An 18,417-nucleotide genomic window follows, 5' to 3' on the forward strand; every position below is an offset into this window, starting at 1 on the left:
GCGTCCACCTGCCAAGGCAGGGGACACAGGTCTGATCTCTGGTTTGGGAGGATTCCACATGCCGCAGAGCAACTAAACCCAGGCACCACAACTACTGAGCCCACGTAATACAACCACTGACGCCTCCGCGCCTAGAGCCCACGCTCCGACCCAGAGAAGACACTGCAATGAGAAGCCCGTGCACCGCAACAAAGATCCAGCGTGACCGTAAAAAATAAATAAAAGTTTTAGAAAGAAGAAAAAAAAAATGACTGAGTGCTTACCAGGTGCCAGATACTGTGTGAAATGTTCCCCAGTCAATATTTCAGGTAATCCTCCTACATGTCTACGGGGACAGCTGCCATTTTCCATGTTGTACAGAGCCTGAGGCTTAGAGAGTTAAGTAACTCAAAGTCACAGGGTGAATCAGTCATGTCTTCTGATTCCAATACCCAGACTCTTAACTGGACAGCGTATCAGACAAATGCAGAGGATGATACAGGCTCCAAACCACATTAGTGAAGCAGACCACTGAGTTGAAGGTAGAAAGAATCACTTTTAAAAAACCTGGTACTTTGGAAGTTTCCAAGAAGAAGAGAGGAAGGGGAGAGGAATCTCAAAGGAAGACAAGATGATGAGGAGGACAAGGATGACAATGACGGCAGCGTAATGAAGCTGGAGGGGGAAGGGGGGGCTGGATGGTTCAGGCATCATTTATTCCATGCCTATGTGCTGCTAGCCCTGAATGTTCATCTCACCTTATTTCCACAACAAGCCTCTAAAGTTGGGTGCCAGGACTTCCCTGGTGGTCCAGTGGCTAAGACTCCATGCTCCCAATGCAGGGGGGCCGGGTTTGATCCCTGGTCAGGGAACTAGATCCCACATGCCACAACTAAGAGTTCGCACACAGCAGCTAAAGATCCCAAGTGCTGCAAAAACCAGGACCCTGCACAGCCAAATAAACGTTTTAAAAAAATAATAATAATAAAGTGGGCACCACTGTCAGCCTCCGGCCACATGGCCCATGCCCGGCACCTCTGTGGGCAGAGGGCAAAATGAACGTGGGAAACACACGCCATCTCTGGATAGGAGAACTGCAAAGGCAGGCTGCAGGGAGGGGAGCAGGACTGAGGTCCACCTGTAATAAGAACACTGCAAGGGCGGTGGGACCAACCCTGTGGCGCAGAGGGCATGGCAATGGAAGCAGCAGAGAATGCAATCGGGAGGCAGCTGCACAAGGTCTGGCATGAGTGTCTGGGGCTAAGAGGACAGAGGCGAATCAGGGTGACAGGGGGACCGGGCAGGACTGGGAAGAGGTTGGGTAAAGAGGAGAGATAGCTCAAGATAGCTCAAGACTGAATCCAAAGGCTGCCCTGGTAGCTCAGGGGTAAAGAATCCACCTGCCAATGCAGGGTTGGATCCCTGGTCAGGGAGGTGTCTACATGCCTTGGAGCTACTAAGCCCATGTCCCACAACTGCTGAGCCTGTGCTCTAGAGCCTGGGAGCCACAACTACTGACCCCATCTGCCACAGCTACTGAAGCCCACATGCCCAAGAGCCCATACTGCACAACAAGAGAGACCACCGCAATGAGAAAAACGCACAACGCAACTAGAGAGTAGCCCCGGCTTGCAGCAACGGCAGAAAAGCCCTCGAAGCAATGAAGGCCCAGTACAATAGGAAAAAAAAAAAAAAAAAGAATCCAAAAAGGTCAATCCTTATAACTGAGGGAACAATGAATGAGAAGGAAGCTCTAAGAAGACAGTGGGTTTGGTTTTCACATGATGAAACTGAGCTGGAGTGGGACAGAGAGACCTGGGGAGAAGCACGGAGCAGACTGTGCCCCAGGGTGGTAAGTGGGCAGCACTGGGAGAAGGGGCTGTGGCATCATCTATCGGTCAGGTTCTCTGTTGCACACAATGCACTCTGGTTGGTTTGAACAGAGAAGCAATTTATGAAGGACACTGGGTAGCTGAGGGTTTTACAGAGAGCTGGAGAACCAGGTTTTAAAGCTAAGAAGGCAGAAGCAGCACCTCCAATCATAAGCAAAAATGCTTCCATGGAGAAGGGCTGGCCTGGGCTCAGACCCTCCCAGGTTGCCCACTGACACCGCTGCTGGTGATGCTGGATGCTAATAATGCTGGGACCCCATCCACTGCTGCCCCCCCGGAAATGGATATAACTGCCAACCCCTGACTGAGACAGATCCTGCTCTCTGTGTCAACAGCTGAAGATTCAAAATCTGCTTCAAGCGGTCTGGGGGGTTGAGCCTGGGTCACAAACCCAGGTCCTAGCTGCATGGGAGGCTGGAAAGAGCATCAGGGCATCTGGCTTCAGTCACAGCAAGACACCCACGGGAGGGAAAGTGGAGTTCAAAGTAATGGAAGGTCAAGATGAAGGGTGGGACTTCCCTGACAGTCTAGTGGTTAAGACTCCATGCTTCCACTGCAGGGGGAGAGGGTTTGATCTCTGGTCAGGAAACTAACATGCCACATGGTACCACCAAAAAGGGGGGGGGGCGCGAAAAGACGGACGATAAATGTCCACTGCAGGTGCCTTGTTCTGTCTTTTCTAAATAATTGATGGTTAAATTTGCCCCTCACAGGCAGAAACATTTTTTATGTCTCAGAATGAACAGAGTTTAAGATGGCAGCCACTTTCATCACTGGTGGAGTCCAGAGGCTGCTATAAAGATATGGTCTATTTTCCTGCAGTTGGGGGCCCAGTGGTCCCAGGGCCAGCAGGCCTGGTCACTGAGAATAACAAAACTGTCCTCTGTTCAGAAGTCTTGGCACCAGGTGTGTGGAAATCCCTGGATTAGAGACTCTGCGGACCGTTTTTAACTTACCGGTAAGTGGAGTTTTAAAATGTGACATCTTTGAGTACTGCTGCCCGGGTCTGTTAAACAAAGAGGAGCAATTCCCATGCCAGCACCATCCTAAAGCTGATAACACTAAGGGGACTCAGGGCTGGTGGGATGGCGTCGATTGTGACTAAACAGCATCCTGTTTCCAATCGCAGAAACGTGCTTCACCCTTACTACAGATGCTGCATCTGGAATACGGAGACAGGCCATTTTAGATTTTGGAGGTTTAGCTCCAAAAGCAAAGCTGGGGCTAGCGGTCATCAAGTTTGAGATGGGAACTCCTGTCCTCCCCCTCCAGCACTTCCTTCCCTGGACTCACCTAGCCTCGGCCTGTAGGATGGCAACGGATAAAGGGTGCTCCCTTGGACAGCTGTGACTCCTCCTCGGGGGTCCAGAGAAGGAGTCCAGGCTCTGAGTTACTGAGCTGGGCTCAGCTCCAGGATTGCCTCCTGGCCGGCACAGCTGGGCAAGCTGTCTGACCTGACCATTTGCTCATCTGGAAAAAGGGTAAGTACTATTCTTTCATCGTAATACAGCTACCTTAGGGGCTCTGCACTTCCACGAGCCCTACTCTTTAGAGTAATGAGCTCGTCCCAACTTCCAGACGGTCATTTAGTTGACCTAATGATAGGAAGGAATCAAGGAAGACTGTTTTATTTTTTTTGAAGTGATTGCATCAGAAATAATAGGGGGCGGGGGGACATCCCTGGTGGTCCAATGGTTAAGAACCTGCCTGCCAATGTGGGGGACACAGGTTCAATCCCTGGTCACAGAACTAAGATCTCACATGCTGTGGGGTAACTACTGAGTCTGTGTGCCGAGAGCCCATGCTCCACAACAAGAGAAGCCACTGCAATAAGGCCCGAGCCCTGCCACCAGAGAGCAGCCCCTGCTCGCCACAACCGAAGTAAAGCGAAGCCTAGCAATGAAGGCCCAGCACACACAAAAGGAATGGGGAGCTCTCTCTGGTGGTCCAGTGGTTAGGACTCTTCACTTTCACTGCTGAGGGCAAGGGTTCCATCCCTGGATCCCTAGTCAGTGAACTAAGATCCCACAAGCTGTATCACACAAGCCAGCCGAAAAAAGAGAGGGAAAAAAAAAAAAAAAAAAGAAACCAGTGAGTACTGACACCTGCTTCAATACAGATAAACCATGGAAACATCAAGCTCTGTGAAAGAAGCCAGTTACAAAAGATCACACATTATATGATTTCATTTACACAAAATGGCCAGAACAGACAAATCCATGAACACACAAAGTAGATTAGTGGTTGCCTAGGGCTGGAGATAAGGATGAGGGGGAAGGGTTGCAGAGAGGAATGGTTAATCTGTGTGAAAGCAGACTTCTTTAGGGGTTGACAAAAATGTTCTAAAATTGACGGTGGTGTTGTTTGCACAACTCTGTAGGATATACGAAAAGCCATGGAATTAGACACTTTAAGTGGGTAAATTATATGATATGAATTAGATCTCAATAAAAATAATAACTGGTGGAAGTAACTGTAGTTATTGGATGGTATTAAATGCCAGACAGTGTTTTGAGCACTTAAAAGTTTTATGAGACGCCTACCATAGTGGTACCGTTATTATCTGCATTTTACAGATAAGGAAGCTCGGTCACTGAGAGAGAAGTCAATTGCCCAAGGTTACCCAGTCAGTAAACAGGAGGATCCCACATGTGAATCTGAGGAATCTGACTTCAGAGCCGTGTCCTCAACAGCTGCATGTGCACACAGAAGTGCACTGGTCACCGCAGGACTCGGGGCCCAGCATAAATGCCCCCCAGTAGGGGACCGCTCAAACACATGCTGGTATCTCGCCCGTTGAAAAGAGTGACACAAGTCTGAAGCCGATGCGATGGAGACAGCAGACTGCCTTTTTCTTCCATCTGCACAAAGCACTCTACATGCAAGTGTACGTAAGCTTGACAACTTTCTGCTACTTTTCATGAAGAATTAATAACTGTGGGTTTCCACTAAGAAGCAGGTCAGCGTTGGGGTGGAACACTGATGTCCCCCCCACCCCCACTCCAAAAACCTTTTGCTTGCACACGTGCATGCTATTTCACTTCAGTCATGTCCGTCTCTTTGCGATCCTACAGACTGTAGCTCACCAGGCTCCTCTGTCCATGAGATTCTCCAGGCAAGAATACTGGAGTGGATGGCCATGCCCTCGTCCAGGGGATATTCCTGACCCAGGGATCGAACCCAAGTCTCTTATGTCTCCTGCATTGGCAGGAGAACCTCCAAAAACCTTTTAGTACTGTTTGGGTTTTTGAACCACGAGCAGGGCAGGGACTATCTAATACTATGCTGATTTTAAGGCAGCCTTCTCTAACCCACCCAATCAGGACTGCATCTGTTCACGGCACCATGCCTGGAATCACCATGCCTTAAACCTGGTGGCTCAGACGGTAAAGTGTCTGTCTACAATGCAGGAGACCTGGGTTCGATCCCTGGGTCGGAAAGATCCGCTGGAGAAGGAAATGGCAATCCACTCCAGTACTACTGCCTGGAAAATCCCATGAACAGAAGAGCCTGGTAGGCTACAGTCCATGGGGTCGCAAAGAGTCGGCCACGACTGAGCGACTTCACTTCACTTAAATCACTAAGACTACTGTTTTATTTCATTTGTAGAGCTTTTCACTTCCCTCTTCTCTCCCTAACTATAAGCGTCCTGAGGACAGGCATGGAGTTTGTTTCTTGCTAAGCAATGCTGGCACACAAACAGACCCTCCACACATACTTGCTATTATTGATCAGACAAACAAATAAGTAAATGGATTAAGGCTGAATTACCTGACTTCACCTGCCAAGGGTCAAGGGCACAAGCAGTGATGGATGCAACAGGAAGATACTTGGCTGGAAATCCCCAGGAGCGGGAACACACTGTCTCAAGCAGCCTTCAGTGGAGCTCAAGAAAATGATTTACTCCTTCAATTAAAAACATTTGCTTTCATCTAGTCCCAGAGAATTTATGGCACCATAATCCTTTCCATCTCAAATCCTTTCCATTATCTTTTCCTAATTAATTGAGGTATGTAAATTCGTTTGATCTAAATCTTTGCCAGCATAAACATTACTCACGTGGTGATTCTGCAGCACACTGCTGGCTGATCAAGTTTAATCAGGTTCTACCGGTTTTTAAATTATACATGATATTAGACAAGATTCATTTAACTCTGTATCTAACAGCTACAACTTATTACATTGGCTGCTCCCAGACATTTATAGCAAATCGCTGTTGAATCATTACTATGAATCAACTTATTGTTGCTGTTTAGTTGCTACGTCATGTCCAGCTCATTGCGACTCCATGGACTGTAGCCCGCCAGGCTCCTCCATCCATGGGATTCCCTAGGCAAGAATACTGGAGTGGGTTGCTGTTTCCTTCCCAGGGGATCTTCCTGACCCAGGGATCGAAAGCCCATCTCCTGCATTGTGGGTGGGTTCTTTACTACTGAGCCATAGAGGGAAGCCCATGAACCAACTTAGGATACAACTAAGAAACTGTTTTGACACAATAGGAGACTTTGGTATGATATAAAATATACTTTGATGTATTTTTGGCAAAAAAAAAAAAGATTAAGGAAAGTATATTATCCAAGTGAAATTTCTCAAGCTATTACCTTACAGATCAATTCAAAATCTCTTCACAAAAATATTTATGGATTAGGACAGCAGTATTTCACCCAAATAATACGCAAAGAAAGGAGCAGTAAATTTTTTTATACAACTCAAATAATATATGGGGAGCAATATGTAGAATTCCAAAGCTGCAGACAATTCTGGAGGCGATGAAACACACATCTGCAGTGGTTTCAGCACTGAAACGTGCTCCCTTTCCCAGCCTCTTGTTATCTTTTTCATTTCACCTTCCGATCACTTGACCAATTACTTGGGAACTGAACTCCTTCAGGATCACACTTCTTTTTCATCTTGGAGATAATAGGCCCATTACGGAGGTGAAATGTCCCAACTCCAGAAAATGACTGTTTAGAGCAAAAACAATAAAAGGAAAGTTAAATATTCCAATCGGCTAAGCGCAAGCTAGAAAGAGGCTGGTTTTGTCTATGCTGCATCAGTGTGCTAGGGAGTCTGTACGCTCCGGGAGCACCCCCTGGCCACCTCAAGAGCCCCCGAGGATGGGCGCAGGGTGGAAGTGGGCTCCGGAGCTGATCTGCTCAGTGGCCTGCGCTGCTCAGAGGGCTGGCCTGGTGTCTCAGAGCAGACTACCAGGGGTGTTTGGCCTAAAAGGCCTCTGCAATCACGGTCCGCTACAAAGGAAAGAAGTAGGGATCCGACCTGAGAGAGAGGTGTGCTCAGCTGCTCAGTCGTGTCCGACTCGTTGTAACCATGGACTGTAGCCCCCCAGGCTCTTCTGTCCATGGGATTCTCCCAGGCTAGAATACTGGAGAGGGTAGCCATTCCCTCCTCCAGGGGATCTCCCCGACCCAAGGGCTGAACCCGAGTTTCTTATTCTTTACCACTGAGCCACCCGGGAAGAAAGGTAGTCAGTCCGTAGAATGGGTGGAAATCCCAAGAGGACAGCTGTGAAGCTTAGAGAACAACCAGCCAGGAAACAGAGGGCTCTAGGAGAAATTTCTTTAAGAAGCTGAAACTGATAGAATGCCTAATATTTTTACAGGTACTGACATGAAATGTAAGCCATTCTAGCTCTGGGAGAAGGCACTGACGTTGAACCAGTATATTTAAAAACTGAGAAAGCGTTTTCAGATGGCAGACAAAAATGAGAGTACTCTGATCATAAGTGATTTCTGCTCCTTGGTTCCTTATTCCTCTGTTGAGTCACAGAGCCCATGAGGAAAAAAGCTTGTTTTAATTTTTTTTAAGATCTTCTTCCCATTCCAGTCTCCAAGCACATGTGCAAATACATTGGATTTTGCCCAGTCTGATGGGCTCACTGGTCAGATAAGCCTATTCACGGACTGCACACCCAGGTTACGACTCATACTTCTAGATGTCCCCTTGTTGGACATCATATTACTTAGCGCCCCAGAAGGGAACCTCATTAAAGTTTCTTCTAAAGCCAAGATTTCCCAAGGGACTTCCCTGGCAATCCAGTGGTTAAGACTCTGCGCTTCCACTGCAGAGTGTGTGAGTTCAATCTGTGGTTGGGGAACTAACATCCCACATGCCATGCAGCACAGCCAAACAGAAAAATAAATAAATAAAAATTTAAAAAATAAAATCCATCTAAGATGTTCCAGAAAAAGCTGTGATCCTCTTAGACATAGGTATGACTTTGTTTCTTTGATAACAGTTTCTTTTCTGCCTGGCTACATCTGTGTTCAGTTGCATCAGTTGTTTCTGACTCTTTGCCACCCCAAGGACTGTAGCCCGCCAGGCTCCTCTGTCCATGGGATTTCCCAGGCAGGAATCCTGGAGTGGGTTGCCATTCCCTCCTCCAGGGGATCTTCCTGAGATCTTCCAGGGATTGAACCCACTTCTCGCACATTGGCAGGCAGGTTCTTTACCACTGAACCACCTGGGAAGCCCCTTTGTCTGGCTAAACCCTCCATCTCATCAACCACAACAGCCCTGAGGACCTGCCTCCCTCCCCCCAACCCTGACTTCCTATGTGAACTTATATTTTCTCTGGTCCTGATTGGTTGTTCCTTACTTATATTTTCCCATTGTCTGTTTCTGTCTGCTTTAAGCCTTCTCAAATGCTTCCTGGAACAAACAAGCAAGACAAGACTCTCAATTTCAGTTTTTGATCCAAACACTGGAGAGAAAGCAGTTTTATGAAAGGGTTTTGGGTTTTTTCCCCCCTTAATCAAAAGACGACTGTTAAGTAGCTCCTGTTATTCAGCTCATTTCAAGGACTAATCAAATGTCCACATTTTCCTAGCTACAACTAAGAAGTGTTGTAGCCCTTAATTAAAGGTACAGTTTCTGCCATCAAATTTATACTTTGGTCAAGTATACGACTAGTCAGACAAGAGCGTGTTCACAAGTATACATGGATAAGGGCTCAATCTGGGATTCACAGGGATCTGTGCATCTACATGGGAAAAAAAAAAATACATTTCCACTGACCTCTAACCGAAATTCAGCATTTCCTCCTACCATGATGTCAGGCAGAAAACCACAGAGGTATTCATGCTCCTGTGACTCTGAAACCAACAGAAATCACGAGGGCTTTTCACATCCTGTTACAGTTGTTAACAATACCTCGAAACGTTGCTTAAGCCAGCACCACTTTGAAAGTATGGTAGTTACTAACCTTGCCATTAGACTGTGTTCTGTAATAACAGATCAACAAAAAGGCATGTATTTCTCTAGCAAATAAATTTTAAAATATTTTGATGACTGTATTTCAAGATCATTTGTTTCTGTGAAACTCCATGCATTCTATTCTAAGCACTTAGAACGCTATTGTGAGAGGTGATCCAGAGGCTTCACCAAGCTGTCTGGGCACAGCACAGGCTGAGATGTCCTGACTCTGGCAGCAGGCACAGTGCCTCTGCCGTGAGGCCCCGTGGCAGACCCTGGCAGGGGTGGGAGGACGATCACATTGCTTCAGACCACAAACGGCATCAGAAACAACTTTGCAAGTGATGATCTCAGTTTGCTAATGAGTAATATTAGGTCAGTTAGCTCAAACCACTTTCAATCAGCTCCAGCAGAAGGAAGGCATTGCCATTGATTGCCTGGATTTTTCAGCAGCACTGATAATGGACACGAAGGATCCCGGGAGTCCTGGGCTAGCTGACTGCTCCAGGTTGCCACCGTCAAATGTTCAGCCTGCATACAACCTACCAGAAGAGCTGAGGTCAGCAGCCGGGCCCAACCCAGGGCCTGGTGGTATTTTCACCAAGACGCATCACTTTCCTGCATCCAAAACAGCACCCCTGTGTAATGTTTCTATTAAGTCGTGTGGTAAATTGCCTTTAAATCATGGCATTTCTTAGAGCTTGGTATAGGCACATAAAAATAACAACGGAAGGCTAATTATACAGCTGAGGAACTAAACATGAGTTTGCTGCTGCTGCTGCTGAGTTGCTTCAGTCATGTCCGACCCTGTGCGACCCCATAGATGGCAGCCCACCAGGCTCCCCCGTCCCTGGGATTCTCCAGGCAAGAACACTGGAATGGGTTGCCATTTCCTTCTCCAATGCATGAAAGTGAAAAGTGAAAGTGAAGTCGCTCAGTCGTGTCCGACTCTTCGCGACCCCACGGACTGCAGTCCACCAGGCTCCTCTGTTCATGGGATTTTCCAGGCAAGAGTACTGGAGTGGGTCGCCATTGCCTTCTTGAGTTAACTGCTTCTTTTTTAAAATTTTATTTTATTTTACTTTACAATACTGTATTGATTTTGCCATACATTGCCATAAATCCACTATGGGTGTATACAAGCTCCCAATCCTGAATCCCCCTCCCACCTCCCACGCCACATCATCTCTCTGGACCATCCCCATGCACCAGCCCCAAGCATCCTGTATCCTGTATCGAATATAGACTGGCACTTTGTTTCTTACATGATAGTATACATGTTTCAATGCCATTCTCCCAAATCATCCCACCCTCTCCTTCTCCCTCAGAGTCCAAAAGTCCATTCTATACATCTGTGTCTCTTTTACTGTCTCGCATACAGGGTCATCATTACCATCTTTCTAAATTCCATATATATGTGTCAGTATACTGTATTGGTGTTTTTCTTTCTGGCTTACTTCACTCTGTATAATCGGCTCCAGTTTCATCCACCTCATTAGAACTGATTCAAATGTATTCTTTTTAATGGCTGAGTAATACTCCATTGTGTATATGTACTTTAAAAAACAACAACAGGAAAAAATCCTATTGTAAGAGGAACAAAAGGGCTCCCGTCGAGTGGAAACCTTCTGAGTATCTAGGGTGTGGTAGGCAGTGCGGGCAGAGATGATGTTGCACAGAAGAGATGCTACAGAGGAAAGTGTGGCTAATCCCTGAGAGGGGTCCTCCAGCAAACTGCAGAGCCAACCGCCCGGTGTTCACACACTGCAAGTGCTGGAGTAGGTCTCACACCAGCCGATCCGTTTTGACTTCAAGCCTAAAGAACAGCTGACCTGAGCACACAAGAAGAACCTCTGCTGGCAGCACTGTTAAGATGATCACTCCAGAGGAGAACTGAGAAGAGAGAGGAATGCAGTGAAGCTGCATGGATGCAATGCAGTTATTAAAAGCCTGACATAAGCCTCTGTGTATCAATGTAAAAGGATTTTCCTGGTGGACGCAAGGGGAAAAAGCAAGGCACTGAACAGTGTGTACAGAATGATGACACTTATATAAGACCAGGTTGTTCAAAAGCATGCATACTTCAACTATGGTGACCCCAACAGATGGATCTAGGTGGGGGTTACACAGTTTATTATACTCACAGATACATCATAGACTTTAAATCTTTACAGAAAGAACACATTCACATATTGTTTGTGTGTTACCGGTCACTCAGTTGTGTCCGACTCTGTGACCTCATGGACCGTAGCCCACCAGGCTCCTCTGTCCATGTAATTTTTCAGGCAAGAATACTGGAGCAGGTTGCCATTTCCTCTTCCAGGGGAATCTTCCCGACCCGGAGACTGAACACGCGTCTCCTGCACTTCCTGCGGGTGGATTCTTTACCATTACGCCGCCTGGGAAGCCCCATATGACTTGTGTAATTTAAAAATCTAATAAAGTAAAACAGATCCACAGCTACCTGAGTTTCAATCCTACAAAAGATGAGAATGATCAAAAATAATAAAAACTTCATGTTTCCAAGTAACCCTATTCCTTATTTCTAGGTCAAGCACAAGCTTTTGTCTGTTTTATTCACTGATGTAGCACAGGCATCCAGAACAGCGCCTGGTTCAGAGCAAGCATTCAATGCTGCTGCTGCTGCGTCGCTTCAGTCATGTCCGAATCTGTGCGACCCCACAGATGGCAGCCCACCAGGCTCCCCCGTCCCTGGGATTCTCCAGGCAAGAACACTGAAGTGGGTTGCCATTTCCTTCTCCAATGCATGAAAGTGAAAAGGGAAAGTGAAGTCGCTCAGTCGTGTCCAACTCTTCACGACCCCATAGACTGCAGCCTACCAGGCTCCTCCCTCCATGGGATTTGCTAGGCAAGAGTACTGGAGTGGGGTGCCTTTGCCTTCTCCGAAGCATTCAATAGAGATGTGTTAAACAACTGAACTGATTACTCATCTAATCCAGAAACTGGTATCCGGTACCTACCATGTGCCAGCCACTTGCTAAGGACTCTGGGAAACACAGTGATTCACTTGACCTCCATTCATTCGATTCACACCCTTCGCATACCCACAGTGTTAGGTGTTAGATAAAAAATCTGCTGCCCTTTAGGAACAAAGAACTCGGCTTGGGGGAAGGTGAACTGTAGAGGTTGGAAGGAGGCGATAAAGCCTTTTCCCAGCCACAGGCTTAATCCCAGCTTTGGTTTTCCAAAGTGTGCCTCTTAGGCTTTACTTATCACAGTCTGTCTTGCACCAGAATTACATTCACGTGTTTGCGCCTGCCCAGCTGGGGGAAAGTGAACACCAGCCTTCCTGGATGGTGTGAATGACCGGAGGACAAATGGCTTTATTCTTTGCCTGATGCCAAGCACGCCGAAGCATTCCATCTTGCTGCATTTCCCAGTTCCACCCATTCATCACGGAATCAGAAATCTGCAGTGGGGAAGGAATCTTGATGATCATGTGGCCAGGGCTACTTGTATCTGGACCTCGGCTCAGCCCTTCACATCTAATGTAAGATGGTGTGTGTGTGTGTGTTAGTTGCTCAGTCATATCTAACTCTTTGCAACCTCATGGACTGTAGCCTGCCAGGCTCCTTTGTCCATGGGAGTCTCCAGGCAAGAATACTGGAGTGGGTAGCCATTCCCTTCTCCAGGGGATCTTCCCAACCCAGGGATCAAACCCGGGTCTCCTGTATTGCAGGCGGATTCTTTACCACCTGAGCCACCAGGGAAGCCTCTAAATTAAGGTGAGGGGCTACAAAACCAGATGAAATAAAATCTGCCAGCTCTCATGGGAAAACACAATTCCACGTGTCAGCAGTTCTGCTGCTCATTCGCACAGTGTCTTCCATTCCTAATCACCATGCCGCTGGTCCCTTTAACTCTCCAGCCTTTCACAGCTGTATCTGCAGAAACCCAGTCTTCTCTACCTTGAAGTGAAGACTTTTCCACCTAAGTGGATTATTCTGCAGTTACCTGTAGCATACATCATTTCTGTGCACAGACCCTCTCTTTCAATTCGTCAGAATCATTTCCAAATTCAATTTCATTTTCATATTCAGTCACTCTGGTCCCAACAGGAATGGTTGCCCAACTTCAAATATAAGTTGCCTGGGAACACTTTTAACTTTGAAAATAAAATGTGGCCACTGTGCAATGGGTGTGCCGAGGTGAACTTGGGAAAGGACATTAAACGGGAGAGAAGAAAGAGCCTTCTGCTTCCAGTGATGAAAGGTTGCTTTATCTATAAATTCCGAAAGATCAACACTGCAAGTTCACATGTACTTATATAAAATGCTTTGGGCCAGAGCTGATTTGAAAACTAGAGTTGTTTTTCGTTTGTTTGGAATTTTTTTTTTTGGCTGTGTAACATGTAGGATCCTACTTCCTCAACAGGGACTGAATGAGTGCCCGCTGCACTGGAAGAGCACAGCCCTAAATGCTGGACTGCTACGGAAGTCCCCAAGTCTAGGTTTTCAAACTTGAAAATAGCAATACCAGGCAGAGCGTGCTGTGCGTGCTCAGTCGCATCCAACTCTTTGTGACCTCATGGACTGTAGCCCCGCCAGGCTCTTCTGTCCATGGGATTTCCCAGGCAAGAATAGGAGAGTGGAGTGCCATTTTCTTCTCCAGGGAATCGTCTCAACCCAGGGATTACACCTGGGTCTCCAACCTGGGTCTCCTGCATCTCTTGCATTGGCGGGTGGATTCTTTACCACTGAGCCACCTGGGAAACTAGTAAAGCACTTATTAAACTAATGCTAAGGCAGGCTGAAAGACAATAGTGAAAAAGCTGGTTTAAAACTCAACATTCAAAAAACAGAGATCAGGGCATCCAGTCCCAACACTTCATGGCAAATAGATGGAGAAACAATGAAAACAGTGACAGACTTTATTTTCTTGGGCTCCAAAATCACTGCAGATGGTGACTGCAGCCACAATATTAAAAGACACTTGTTCCTTGGAAGAAAAGCTATGATAAACCTAGACAGCATATTAAAAAGCAGAGACATGACTTTTCCAGCAAAGGTCTGTACAGGCAAAGCAATGGTTTTTCCAGTAGTCATGTATGGATGTGAGAGTTGGACCATAAACAAACCTGAGCGCTGAAGAATTGATGCTTTTGATCTGTGGTGTTGGAGAAGACTCTTTGGAGTCACCTGAACTTCAACGGGATGAAACCAGTCCATCCTAAAGGAAATCAGTCCTGAATATTCACTGGTAGGACTGATGCTGAAGCTGAAGCTTCAATACTTTGGCCACATGATGTGAAGATCCAACTCTTTCGAAAACACCCTGATGCTGAGAAAGATTGAAAGCAGGAGGAGAAGGGGACGACAGAAGACGAGATGGGTTGGATGGTATCACTGACTCAATGGGCATGTGTTTGAGCAAACTCCGGGAGATGCTGAAGGACAGGGAAGCCTGGCATGCTGCAGTCCATGGGGTGGCAAAGAGTCAGATGTGACTGAGCAACTGAACAACAACAATAACAACACAGGCTTGCCTCATTACATAAAAATGTAACAGGACGTCGGAGTCTGATTCAACTGAAGAGATATCATGTAACAGCTGCCCAAATGACATCATGTGCCCCAGTGAAGGTCAGTAAACAAAGAACTCTTCAAGGAGACTCTGTACTGAGGGAAGAATTCCTCCCCATTATCTGTTTCTTTGGTTAGAGCCCTTGTTACCAAACAGGGACAGACACGTGTGTTAATAACAAGTGGTTCCAAAGGCTGGAGGGCCTCTCCTGTGCTCTAATCAACACAACCCCATTTGTCGGCTTCTCACAGTAACTGCTGAAACCTAACAAGGCCCCTGGGGACTGCATCAGCAGGTCGATGCCTCCACGTCAGGAGGGCCAAAGAAAGTCACCCTGGGCTCAAGAGTGAAGCACTGAAAAATCAATGGTCTCAATATTGGTACAGGTCTTCATTTGCTACTTATAATGTGGTTTATCCCACAGAGAAGCTTTATAAAATAAGAAAAATACCAAGATAACCTAAAAGATGCCAGCAGAATGAAAACATGTTTCAAAACTAAATAGGCTTCGTCCTGAATTTCTTAGGCTTTTTCCTGCAGGTCTTGGCACTAATAGTACCTCTTAATCATCCTGGGTTTTGCACTTTCCTTGCTAGACTCCAAGCTCTTTGGAAGGGCTGGTCTCTCATTTCTAACTATTGCATCCACAGTGTCTAGTGCTATAAACTGGCACTTAGTTTGCAGACAATAAATGTTTGCAGATGAATGGATATTATGATGGATATTTAGAATGAAAAACATATTAGGACTTCCATTAGAAAAAGCATTACTTGTAAAGTTTTTTTTCCTCTGACCTGAACTTAAAACTACTTGGCCCAAGATAATATTTATGGTAGAATTAAAAGTGTGTTCTCTGATTTTATTTGCCTATTAATATATGCATTTGATAATTAACAATGGTGCTAAGCGGTCAAAGCAAATAATTACTTTTCTAGTGTCTGCCCCTGTGTACGAGCTAAATGAGGGGGAAGCCACCAACTGCATATTAAAAAATGCAATTAAATGCAAAAAAATGGTAATGAGTTTCAAAAACATTCTGTTTAAGCCTCAGACCACAATATTCAGAACAGTTACAGTCCTTTCACTGGCTCAGTTACAATTCCACAGAATAGTCCAAATCTTCAAAACAGACACGAATTCTCCTCGGGTCACACTGAATATAAAACCAGTTCTCAGAAGTTTGCCAGTTTACATTTTCGAGGTCTTCTGACCAACTGGTAGGGCTGACCATAAAAACTTTATCTTTACATTTACTTATGTTCAGTATACTTTATTTAAGAAGCAATGTAATCACATAGAATGCTTTTATTTTAAACCTTATTTTGAAAAGACTGAATACATTAACATAATCCAGAAAAGTCGGTAAACATCCACAAGAACATGTTATATAATCCAAGTGAGTCTCATAATATTCTATTTTCAAAGGAAAAAAAAAAAAAAAACCACTGGACAGAAAAGCAGTAAATTTGGAATCTGTTTCAAGTGTCCAATAAAAGCAGAAGTTGACTCACTGTGTGGTCCGGACTGAGAGCTTGAGCTGACGCTACACTATATATTGGGCCAAACGGGTCTAGACAAACCAGCTGACAGCAAATCAGACCATTTGGAAGTGGCGTTTACCTTGTAAACTAAGACTCTTGCGTCCTGCTGTGATCTCTAGTTCCTTCGGAAGCTGGGGTGCTCTGTGGTCTCTTTGGACCTGTGCGATCTCAGCACAGGGGAGCCCTCAGCCAACACTCACCAGGGGTGGTCACGTTCATTGGCAGCTAAGAGTTTTACCTCTCCACAAAACTCAGCACCATCCTGAGAACTCACTTCTGTACCAAGCTGCTGAGACGCTCACACGCATGGAGGTATAGAGTCTCTGCCCTGTGCTGGGTTGCCTCAGACTGTTGAGGTTTTAGATTTTAACCGCCATCAGCGAGTTCTGGATTCAGAAACTGAGGCTCTAAGGAGGTGAGCAGGGGACTTCCCTGGAGGTCCAGTGGTTAAGAATCCTCCTGCCAACACAGGGCACACAGATTTGATCCCTGGTCTGGGAAGATCCCACATGCCTCAGGACAACAAAGCCCGTGTGCTACAACTCCTGAGCCTGTGTGCCTAGAGCCCACGCTCTGCGAAAAGAGAAACCTGCACACTGTAACTAGAGATTAGTCCCCACTCAGGGCAAGCAGAGAAAGCCCGCGTTCAGCAACGAAGACCCAGCGCAGCCAAAAGCAACAACTGAAATAAAGTTTAAAAATAATAAGGCAAGGGGTCTGGCCAAGTGTCCCCAGTACAGCAGGGGCAGATGTGGAGCTGGCGTCTCCACAGACATGGCCACAGGAGCCCTAATGCACGCCTTGATCCAGCGTCTTGTCTTCCCCCCATTCCACCCCGTGACTGTAGCCATGAAATTAAAAGACGCTTGCTCCTCAGAAGGAAAGCTAGGACAAACCTAGACAGCATATTAAAAAGCAAAGACACCACCCTCGACAGAGGTCTGTATGGTCAAAGCTATGGTTTTTCCAGTAGTCATGTATGGATGTGAGAGCTGGCCCACAAGGAAGGCTGAGCACTGAAGAATAGATGTGTTTGAACTGTGGTGTTGGAGAAGACTCTTGAGAGTCCTCTGGAATGCAAGAAGATCCAACCAGTCAATCCTAAAGGAAATCAGTCCTGAATATTCATTGGAAGGACTGATGCTGAAGCTGAAGCCTTTCCAATCCTTTGGCCACCTGATGTGAATAGCTGAATCATTGGAAAAGACCCTGATGCTGGGAAAAATTGAAGGCAAAAGAAGGGGGCAATAGAGTGAGAGATGGTGGGATAGCATCACAAACTCAATGGACAGGAGTTTGAGCTAACTCTGGGAGATAGTGGAGGACAGAGGAGTCTGGTGCATTATAGTTCATGGGGCTGCAAAGAGTTGGACACAACTCAGCAACTAAACAACAACAAAGAGGACAGGCTGCTTCTCCAGGGGTGACATCACTGGGTCTTCCAGGGGGAGTCAAGGACACAAGTACGTCCACAATCATGACTTTGTGTAAAACATGAGCCAATGGAGAATGTGGGAAGGTCTGGGGGTTCTCCCTGCTGGCCACACTCCCTGGACTTCAGGGAGAGCGATTCTGGGCAGCCTCTCTTCCAGCCTCACACGTTCACCCTGGATTGCTCTGGATAGGTAGGCTGCCGGACAAGAGAGCCCTGATGGGGAAGAATGAATGCCCCCGGGCTTTCTTTAGACGACCTCAGCTTCTAAAGGCGCTAGACATCACAGCAAGACTTGAGGACTTCCCTGGAGGTCCAGTGGTTACGACTCTGTGCTTTCACTGCAGGTGGCACAAGTTTAATACCTGGCCAGGGAAATAAGATCCCACATGCTGCATGGGGTGACCAAAAAGAAAATAATAATAATAAATAAATAAATCATAGCAGGACTCAAAGAGTCTGGGTTTACAAGGTAACATTAGCCAAAAACAAACACCCACAGAGCCGCAGCATTTTCTGCAATGGTCTTTGGGTCAACTCTGCTCAGTAAGCAGAGACCAGGACAAAGATGAGAGTGATCAGAGGTGGGCCTGCTCCGCCTCCCAGACGAGCAGGGGTGGTTTCCGCTTGCTTATTTATACCTGCTCACTGGGTTTTCTCCTTGCCTGGAGAGAATGGTGTCAGAGTAGGAAAGGGAAATTTAAAAAGGAGGAAGAGTTCTAGAAGGCATCTGTTATGTTCATATTCCTAGTATCTCACTTTTTCTTGAGGGGAACCATCCTATTCTGACCACTTGGCTGCCATGGAGCTGCTCCCA

The 18,417-nt window shown here is 46.4% G+C and overlaps 1 protein-coding gene across 2 annotated transcripts in view; it reads right to left on the reverse strand.

Annotated features, from left to right (window-relative positions):
- The window catches only part of CPPED1 (calcineurin like phosphoesterase domain containing 1), a 131,527-nt gene that overhangs the window by 85,069 nt on the left and 28,041 nt on the right, over positions 1-18,417 (reverse strand). The window lies entirely within an intron of this gene.

The sequence above is a fragment of the Oryx dammah genome, unplaced genomic scaffold (assembly GCF_014754425.2).
Source record: "Oryx dammah isolate SB20612 unplaced genomic scaffold, SCBI_Odam_1.1 HiC_scaffold_2, whole genome shotgun sequence".
In the NCBI taxonomy this organism is placed as follows: Eukaryota; Metazoa; Chordata; class Mammalia; order Artiodactyla; family Bovidae; genus Oryx; species Oryx dammah.